Here is an 11,159-nt window from a genome sequence, read left to right as displayed (position 1 = left end):
TGGTCACATAATCAGTTAATGGAAATAAGTTGTTTTTTACAAGAAATCATCTTTCAAAGAAACCTAAAAGGGAGCATTGTCCCTATATTTTTTTCCAAAGCACCCTGAACACAGAAGGATGTCAAAGCCTTTGAGAGGATACAGAGGAAATTTACCAGAATAGTATCCAGGGTGCAGGACTTCAGTTGCACAGAGTGACAGATAAAGTTGTGCTCCTTAAAGCGTAGAATGTTGAGAGGATATTTAATAAAGTTGTTCAAAACTATGAAAGGTATTGACTGAGTAAATAAGGGGAAAATGTTGCAGAAGGGTCTGTACTCAAAGGGCACAGATTTTAAATAATTGTCAAAATAACAAGAGGCAAGATGAGGAGAATTATTTTTAGGCAGTGAGTTGCCACCAATAGGTGGTGGAATGACTTTCAAATGGGAATTGGATAAATACACAAGGGGAGAGAATTTGCAGGGATATGGGCCAAGGATAGAGCAATAGAACTAATTGGGATGTTCTTTTAAAGAGCTGGCACAGGCAGGATGACCCTAATGGTTTTTCTCTGTGGTATATCGTTCCAGATTCGATGTGAAACAGTTTTTGTGTAATGGATAATTTGAGAGTTAACAGTAGCTGGAACAGTGGCTGGAAGACTAAAATTGAATAACCTGCATAAAACTAAGATGAACATAAGGAAATTGGCAAGGACAAGAAAACGTGGACTGAGGGTAGGATAGACAAAAGGCACAAATACACAGTGACTGCAGAAGCATATATCTGGAGGGCAATGGAAGGATCAAGATCAGAGGCCTGACTGAGGACAAAATAAATAAAGATCTAACTGACATAACAGAAGTAAAAGTGTGTGTCAATAATATGGTCTAATTGAGTGATGCTTTGGAGACAGCTGTCTTGGCAAGCTTCAGAGAAGGAAAGTCAGCCCAAAAGATTAAGCCACAAATAATATTTGGCAATTAAGTTTAGCAATCAATTTCCATATTTGGCATCATCTATATGCAGTATGGAGCTCTTTTCTGTTGGCAGACCAAACTAACTACTTTGCTGATATATCTACAGAATTTGTTTACAAATTCAAGCTTCCCAATTTGCTAATGAGCAATAAACTACGAGAGGTGATGGATTCTACCACTGTTAACATGATATATTCTGTTGTCGCAATGCTTGAAGGATACTGTTTAGACACCATGAAGCAGTCTTGTATAAGTTACAAGGAAGTCTTTATTAACAGTACTGAACTATGTACATATTTACAGTAGGTATGGAGAGGATTCCATACTAGCTCCTTACACATTGCTACCCGTCTCCAGACTGGCCCTCGCTCTAGGTTATGTACCTTCTAACATCACCGTGTGGGCGATACTGTATTCAGCCTCGTGTTAACTCTTTAGGTGCCAGATCCTTCTACTACAAGAGAGAACAGCAACCAAAAATCCAGATTTGTTTTTGTGAGATGCTGTGCTCTTCAGAATTGAAGGTAGAGTGAAGTGACAGTGCAAGGGTTGGAACATTCCCCTACTTTCTGAATTGAGATTTCTGTCAAAATCAGAATTGTACAAGTAGAATAGTGATTTGGATTTTAGTGCTCGTTTTTTAATTTGGATTTTGTAGTAAGTGCTATTTTTTTGTTATTACTGGCAGTTCAGAGGGAGGCGTGAGAACCACCATCTTAACACCTCCCTCTGAACCAATTAGACTGCAATATAAAACATGTCAAGGCCTGCACATCATCGCAGTAAAAGACTGCATTAACACAGCAGATCAGACAGAAAAAAATGTTACAACCACTCCATTAGTAGAACCTAGTCATTGGACTGATTCTATCAATTTGATAGTCTGATGTCAGTGCCAATGTTTAATTTTTGGATTTCAAAACAATCAGCATAACACAGTTCAATTGCATATTTGAAACCCCCTTTAAAGGACTTACCTTTTAACAAAGTTGTTAATTGCATATACCTCACAGTAATTATTTTCAATCATTATTGCCATAGCCTGTGTCAAATGAGTGGTTGCTTGGTTCTAGCATGAGAAAAGAAAACAGAACTGTTTTCCTTCAGCCCTACTTGAATGTATTTTTTTTTCAGATGTATTTTTTGTCCTCGTCAAGGTGAGGGATGTCTTTGTTGGGAAATTGAATATTTATCCCACTCGTGGCAGCTAGGAAAAGCACAGCCGCACTGTTTCAACAATATGCCTTGGCCCCAATCTCATATAAACAACAATCACTACACCAGCATGATTTGATCCATTTCCTCAGCAAATAATTCTCATAGCCTGTCAGTGATATTGCCAATGAGTGCCAGAATCTGGCGAGTTGTTGCACAAATTAACCGCTAGAAACTGGAATGAAACTGTCCAATTTAAATTCACAAAGGATACTTAAATCTGAAAGGAAGAGAACAGAGTTTGACCCCCAGCAAAGTGAGTTGGGTTTGAATTGTGTTGAAAGGATAATGTGATAACAACTGTCACCAACCCTTACTTTATTGCACTAAACCGTTTATGAATCTGAAAACTGAGGGAAAAATCTCAGCTGTTTCTTGCTCTATTACAACTGTCCATGCTTCCGTTTTCTACTTCTTGGAGATTTATTTTAACACTAGCAGAGATGGTTGGGCTGTTTGAACTCACAGATGTTTGTTGCTTGCACTTGCACTTTGTGTCAAGAAGTGGATCTCTTTATAAAGTTGTGCTGCTTGAGCAGTTATACTCGAACAAGTGGAAAACACGTAGCAATACAGCGCTCCAGCATTCCATATACAGAGGATAAAGGGACTAATCTAATCAAACAATTCAAATGAATATACAGAGAGCAATAGCAAATCTCAAGTGGTTTGTAATCATCATATGAGCCTTGCCATTTGATTACATATATGAAATAACTTGTTGGCGTCTTTTAGAACCAATAATAGGTACGGATGAGAAACAGGAGACGGAGAGGAGCGGTGAGGAAATCCCTGTTGAAAAGGTCGATGCAAACCCGGAGGTGAAAGAAAAGACAGAGCCAGAGACCGCTGGTGTGAAAGGTAACCACGGCACTGTCCAACAAACACTCTCCCCATCAATCTCACCCTCCGAGTGTGAAAGGTAACCACAGCACTGTCCAACACACTAAATGAATATTTTTCATCAGTATTCACTGGACAGTGTCGAGGGGAGTACTGAGATGCAGGCTGTTGGATTGGATGGGATTGATGTTCATTAGGAGGAGGTGTTAGCAATTCTGGAAAGGGTAAAAATAGATAAGTCCCCTGGGCCGGATGGGATTTATCCTAGGATTCTCTGGGAGGCTAGAGAGGAGATTGCAGAGCCTTTGGCTTTGATCTTTGGGTCGTCATTGTCTACTGGAACAGTGCCAGAAGACTGGAGGATAGCAAATGTTGTTCCCTTGTTCAAAAAGGGGAGTAGGGACAACCCTGGTAATTATAGACCGGTGAGCCTTACTTCTGTTGTGGGCAAAGTATTGGAAAGGATTATAAGAGATAGGATTTATAATCACCTGGAAAGGAATAATTTGATTCGGGATAGTCAGCACGGTTTTGTGAAGGGTAGGTCGTGCCTCACAAACCTTATTAAGTTCTTTGAGAAGGTGACCAAAGAGGTGGATGAGGGTAAAGCGGTTGATGTGGTGTATATGGATTTCAGCAAAGCGTTTGATAAGGTTCCCCATGGTAAGCTTTTGCAGAAAATACGGACACATGGGATTGAGGGTGATTTAGTGGTTTGGATCAGGAATTGGCTAGCTGTAAGAAAACAGAGGGTGGTGGTTGATGGGAAATATTCATCCTGGAGTTCAGTTACTAGTGGTGTACCACAAGGATCTGTTTTGGGGCCACTGCTGTTTGTCATTTTTATTAATGACCTGGATGAGGGCGTAGAGGGATGGGTTAGTAAATTTGCGGATGACACTAAAGTCGGTGGAGTTGTAGACAGTGCGGAGGGAAGTGGCAGGTTACAGAGGGACATAGATAAGCTGCAGAGCTGGGCTGAGAGGTGGCAAATGGAGTTTAATGCGGAAAAGTGTGAGGTGATTCACTTTGGAAGGAGTAACAGGAATACAGAGTACTGGGCTAATGGTAAGATACTTGGTAGTGTGGATGAACCGGGGGATCTGGGTGTCCATGTGCATAGATCCCTGAAAGTTGGCACCCAGGTTGATAGGGTTGTGAAGAAGGTGTACGGTGTGTTAGCTTTTATTGGTAGAGGGATTGAGTTTCGGAGCCAGGAGGTCATGTTGCAACTGTACAAAACTCTGGTGCGGCTGCACTTGGAGTATTGCGTACAGTTCTGGTCGCCGCATTATAGGAAGGATGTGGAAGTGTTGGAAAGGGTGCAGAGGAGATTTAGCAGGATGTTGCCTGGTATGGTGGGAAAATCATATGAGGAAAGGCTGAGGGGCTTGAGGTTGTTTTTGTTAGAGAGAAGAAGGTTAAGAGGTGACTTAATAGAGGCATACAAGATGATCCGAGGATTAGATAGGGTGGATAGTGAGAGCCTTTTTCCTCGGATGGTGATGGCTAACACTAGGGGACATAGCTTTAAATTGAGGGGTGATAGATATAGGACAGATGTCAGAGGTAGGTTCTTTACTCAGAGAGTAGTAAGGGCGTGGAATGCCCTGCCTGCAGCAGTAGTAGACTCGTCAACATTAAGAGCATTCAAATGGTTATTGGATAAACATATGGATGATATTGGAATAGTGTAGGTTAGATGGGCTTTAGATTGGTTTCACTGGTCGGCGCAATATCAAGGGCCGAAGGGCCTGTACTGCACTGTAATGTTCTATGTTCTATGTTATTTTAATTATCTGCTATTCAGTTCTATTCAGTTTCGTATTTCATTACTATATAAGAATAATCTTGGAAAGGGACTCACAGTTGTAATATCACCACTGCAACTGAGTTAGACATATCTGTGTTGATTGCTGAGAAAGTGTTATTTGGTGTGTTTGTAAACTTGACATTCCTCTTTCAAATAGGACCAAGGCTTGTGGAGTTCTACTGATGAGTGGAATTGCAATGCCATAGACAGAGCAATTCCATCCACATAATGGACCACTGAATGCTACTATTCCAATCAACAGGAAGAAACTCAGTATCAACCACACCTTTGGCTAAGATTAAGGGCGGAATTTTCCCATTCTGCCCACCACAGAAATCAGAGCTGGCGGCAGTGGACCATGCAAAGATCTGTTAACCTTGGGTGTGAATTTCCAACCTTGAGGCGAGCACAGCCGGAAAATCCCACCCCAAGCGTCAGATCAATCCTACGATCAGGTGCAATGCCTTTTCTTGTCAACTTGAACCTTTTACGTCTCTCTAGTGGGGACCATGAATTGGATTCAATTTGAATTGTCTTTTGGAGCAAACAAGGAGATGGGTTAAAGTCTTGCCCTGTCCATTCTGCACACTGGCTTTGTAACTTTAAGAATGGAATAAAATGTTTAGAAATAAACTAAGTTTATACCAAATAAGACATCACTTGTGTTAACATTTACAGGCTCAGCAGACATTTCCTATAAGTAGATCCTTTTAACACATTGTTGATAAAATTGTAGCTTCCTCAAGACACCACATGATGGCATTCTAAGTGGTTATTTTTAACTTAAACAGCAGGGCGGTCAAAGGCCGGTTGGTCTCAAATGTGTCTCCTAATTGGGACAGGACAACTGATGCATTCTGATTAACAATAAATGTTTGTTTACCTTTCCATCAAAACGTTAATTGAATCTTCCTGAGTTGTAAAGAATGATTTATTTTGGGATAATTATTGTGGATGTATGTTATTAAGAACTACTGTTTTACGTAAAAAACTTTCCCTCTATGATGTTGCCTTAACGTCTCAAAGTGTAAGTGTTATACAAAACACTGTACAAAACTCGGGATTGTAATATTTCACTCAGTAGCACAAAATGATTAGTCATAAATTACCTCCCAGTTTTGAGGTGCTGAAACCCAAACTAACCCACAAGTATGATCAGTACACTTATTCTATAACCTACAATCTTCTACTGTTTTTCTTTCTCTTTCGAACCTTTTGTAACCTTTTGCCCCTTTTACTCTCTAAAGCATTGACTCCTACTAAATAAAGGTTTTATTACATTTTGTTGAAGACCAAGCAATAGTGACAACAATGGGTTATGTAATGTATGCGTTTGTTGCAATGATTGAAAGGGTACTGCTTGGACACCATGAAGCAATGAGCACGTTCTAAATCACTTCACAGCAGGAGGGATGGACATCAAGAAAGCATGTGAGGAACATCAGGAAAGTGACAAAGTATGGTCAAAGAGTCAAGTTTCAAGGAGATTCTGAAGCTGGAAAGAGAAGAATGTGAGTAAGGATATAGAATGTGCAGTACAATGTTCAGCTCAGTAAATGGGTCAGGGAGCCCTTGATCATTTGGAAGGTGTGTGGCATACAACTGTGAAACATTGGGAATGTCAAACTTTAATCCTGACATGACTGAATGGTGAGTGACAATGGGAGTGAGATAGAGGCACACACAAGCATTACTCCAGCGGTAGTCAGAGCTCTGATGAAGGGTCGTCCAGACTCGAAACGTTGGCTCTATTCTCTCTCCACAGATGCTGTCGGACCTGCTGAGATTTCCCAGCATTTTCTGTTTTTGTTTCGGATTCTAGCATCCGCAGTAATTTGCTTTTATCTCCAACGGTAGTGTGGGTTTGAAGTCAGCTTAGGGTCCAGCAACACATCAGGGTTGAACATTATTGTGATGGGTAGAGTGAGCAGTTGGGGCAGATAGAATTAATATGGCAACCAAACACATTTCTAGCATTAAGTTATCCATTCAAGAATAGGGGATAGATTTTCATCTTAACAACCAGGCCAATTAAAATCAGGCAGTTTCCACAGCAGGTGACTGCTTTGCAATGTCACCTTTATACCTTGGCAGCATGTTTTAAGTATTACACATTGAAGTCAGACAAACAGTTAGATAGATGAGGAAAAGGAGAGCCTTAAGGTGTACTAAAAGTAACCAGGGACCACAAAACTGAGTAGGGACTTTATAAATCTATTTTTTGAATTATTTTAATGTTATAAGAAGACAAACACTCCTACCTGTAATTTCCTACCTTTCATGAACAGAATGATTTGGTTTTGCCAACAGCAATAACTTCTATTTTGTTAAACTCTAACAGTGTCCCCTGCATAAACCTAGGGATTTCTAATGCTAGGTTGTTGCCAGCTTTGGTTTACAGACTGTTAAATGTGGTCTCCACTCATGTTATTTAAGAGTAAAGAATCTTCCAGAAAGACCTAAAAATAAATACCTATCACGTTCCTTCAAAGTTACCAGCATGGTGTGATACCAGAGAACAGATATAATGCTTTGGATACTGTTGGTTGGAATGGCCTCTCAGGGAAAAGCAAAAACAACCCAATTCGTGGCACCACAGGTGGCTCTGCTGTGCAGGAAAGGAGGAGAAAGTGTGAGAATGCAGTATTTAATGGGGATTCAATTGTAAGGGGGAATATATATAGGTGTTTCTGTGGCCACAAACAAGGCTCCAAGATGGTCTATTGCTTCCCTGGTGCTCAGGCCAAGGGTGTCTCAGAGTGGCTAAAGGACATGGAGGGGGAGGATGAACAGACAGATAGTGGTCATGGTACAAATTGGTACCAATGACATTGGTTAAAAAAAGGGATGAGGGTCCTGAAAGCCGAATATATATTAGGAAGCATGTTGAAAAATAGGACCTCAAAGGTAGTGTTCTCAGTATTACCACCAGTGCCACGTGTTAGTCAGAGTAGAAGTAGCAGCATATATCAGATGAATATTTGGCTGGAAAGATGGTGCAAGGGAGAAATGAAATCTGCATCTGGAGTGCTTAAACCTGCAAGGCTATAGACCAGGTGCTAGAGAATGGGATTAAAATAAGAGGCTAGTTTATGTTTTCTCTTTTTGGCCAGTGTAGACATGATGGGCTGAATGGTCTCTTTCTGCACCATAATGTTTCTATAGATCTAAAACTTTGGAATTAAAATGTCGAGCTGGGATTGATGAGATGGGGGGTGGACTGCTGGCTACCCCTGGAAGGAAAGTTGGTCCTGAACAGACTGATTTTACAAAGCCTGCCCTGCAGGCGGGGAAGCTATGGCGTCTTCTCTGGAGCCTTCAACATGTCATCAATGAGGATGGGCATCTCGCCAAGGCCATCCCCACATCTTGCCTTTAAATGGTCGCGCGGCCTCGGGCAGACCGTTGTCCGCGGCGGGCTACCCGACCTTCGGGAGGGTGGTGGCCATGGCACCGCGCGCAGGATGTGCTGAATCATCGACACGGATGCTGTCATCTCACGTGGGGGCAGCGTCCGCCAGGTGCACGGTGCATGCTCTTGTGGCTCGACCAGCATTGTCTGCCTGATGCGCTGCAGCGGGGGGATGTCCTGAGGCATGGTGCATTGGGCAGACTCTGCGGCGGAGGGTGGGTGGGCACTGCACAATGATCGTCGGGTGGGGGTGTTCCCTTCAGGTTGGGGGGGTGCTTCGGCGGTCGTGGGCGTTCGGCCTCTGGTGTTCGGGTGGGCCTTCTCCGGGGCGGCCTTCGCAGCGCGCGGCGGCGTGGGGTCGCTGGGCAGAGGCTGGAGACAATACACATCTCTTTAACCTGTGCTTGGCCCTCTCTCCACTCACATTGTCTGTACCTTTAAGACTTGATTACCTGTAAAGACTCGCATTCCAACTATTATCTTGTAAATTGAGTTTGTGTCTGTATATGACCCGATGAAGGAGCGAGATTCCGAAAGCTTGTGCTGCCAAATAAACCTGTTGGACTTTAACCTGGTGTTGTGAGACTTCTTACCGTGCTTACGCCAGTCCAACGCTGGTGTATTCACACCGCAGCAATAACACATGGCATGGTGGCCCAGTGGTAGCACTGCTGCCTCACAGCGCTAGAGACCCGGGTTCGATTCCCGGCTTGGGTCACTGTCTGTGCAGAGTTTGCACATTCTCCCCGTGTCTGCATGGGTTTCCTCTGTGTGCTGCAATTTCCTCCCACAGTCCAAAGATGTGCGGGTTAGGTGGATTGGCCATGATAAATTGCCCCTTAGTGTCAGGGGACTAACTAGGGTAAATGCATGGGGTTATGGGGTAATGGGGATAGGGTCTGGATGGGATTGTGGTTGGTGCAGACTCAATGGGCCAAATGGCCTCCTTCTGCACTGTAGGATTCTATGATTCTATCATTCTATGGCTTCTGTTCCTCTGTGGACAGGATAGCTTCAGCCAGAAGTACCAGGCAGATGCTCCAGCTCGGTCTCCTGAGGTCCCCAGCATCATAGATGACAGCCCCTTTAGCTAATTTGAGTCAATCCATGTGATGTCAAGAAATCGCTGAAGGCACTAGATACTGCAAAGTCTATGGTGCCTGATAACATTCTAATAACAGTATTGAAGACTTGTGCTTCAGAACCAGACATGCCCCTAGCCAGGCTATTCCAGTACAGCTACAACACAGGCATTTATCTGACAATGTGGAAAATTGCCCAGGTACGTCCTGTCCACAAAAAGCAGGACAAATCCAACTCAGCAATTACCACCCCATCTGTCTACTCTCAATCATCAGCAAAGTGATGGAAGGTGTTGTTAATAGTGCCACCAAGCAGCACTTACAGCAATAACCTGTTCATTGATGATCAGTTTGGGTTCCAACAGTGCCACTCAGCTTATTACAGCCTTGGTTCAAACATGGACAAAAGAGCTCAACTCCAGAGGCAAGGTGGAGTGACTGCTCTTGACATCAAGACCCCATGTGACGGAGGGTGGCTTCAAGGAGCCCCAGCAAAACTGAAATCAATGGGCATTAGGGGAAATTTCTCCACTGGTTAGAATCATACCTAGAATAAAAGAATATGCTTGAGGATGTTGGAGCCCTGGGACATTGCTACAGGAGTTCCTCAGGGTAGTGTCTGAGGCCCAACTATCTTCAACTGCTTCATTAATAACCTTCCCTCATCGTAAGGTCATAAGTGGGGATGTTTGCTGATAATTGCACAATGCTCAGTGCATTCACCACTTTTCAAATGTTGAAGCAGTCCATGTCCAGAAGCAGCAAAACCTGGACAACATTCAAGCTTGGGCTAATAAGTGGCAAATAACATCCGTGCCACACGCATGCCAAGTAATGACCATCTTCAACAAGAGAAAATCTAACCATCTCCCCATGACACTCAGAGGCATTACCATCACTAAGACACCCAATATCAGCATCCTGAGAATTACTATCTGGCCCAGGGAAAGAAATCCTGTTTCCGGGTCCCTTACTCCCCCTCCTCATTTTGACCCTCCCCTCAATCATGTATTATGCTTTTTTCCCCTTCCAAGATTCACCAAACAATTCACCAAACAATCACATAAAATTCCAAGTAAAATGAGAATGCCCGATAATGTTTGACAATATTAGTATATGGTTACTAATATTGTCTATATGCAGCATGGATTATTAATATTAAAAGCTGCAATGATATAAAGCAGTCTTAGTTCCTGTGCACTCTATAGGTGATCCCACTGCAGCTGTTAAACAAACCAGAGAGTACAAGTTTTACTTTAACAGCACTGTGCTATATTGTTAATTTGATAGGAAAATATCCCATTTGTTATTTGACACCAATTTCAGTGACTGCCTCAGCCCTTATTAACATGTTCTGCACATTGTAGCATGTGAAAACAGTGACAGGAAGTTCATATTTAAGGGAAGATTCAATACTTGCAACACAGATAAACAGCACGAGAGTTTTTCCATTCTTTGAAAGTAGAAGAAAACTTTCTTCTGCCTGGTTGCGTGATATTATTCAATATTATTATTTCATACAAGTTGTGTAATTAGACTCCATTTTGCCAGTAATCTCACAGGGTAAGAATGTCAAATGGCTCCTGAGCAACAAACTGCAATGATAGAACAACATAGGTCATTACTGTCAGTGAGAAGTGTTGGAGCCCTCAAGTGTCTCTGTGCGACAGCACATTCGTTCACAATTGTATCCGTGTTTTGTTAATTAGTAAGTCTGAAGACTCTGCTGATTGCTGCTTCTCACTACAATGTACTTTCAATGTTATTTTGTGGTACAACTTTATGGTATTTCAATAAAAAGCACCAAGATAGAGTGGGATAATAGGTAGGTA

This window comes from Mustelus asterias, chromosome 8 (genome assembly GCF_964213995.1).
Source record: "Mustelus asterias chromosome 8, sMusAst1.hap1.1, whole genome shotgun sequence".
NCBI lineage: Eukaryota > Metazoa > Chordata > Chondrichthyes > Carcharhiniformes > Triakidae > Mustelus > Mustelus asterias.
This window is presented reverse-complemented; position numbering follows the sequence as displayed.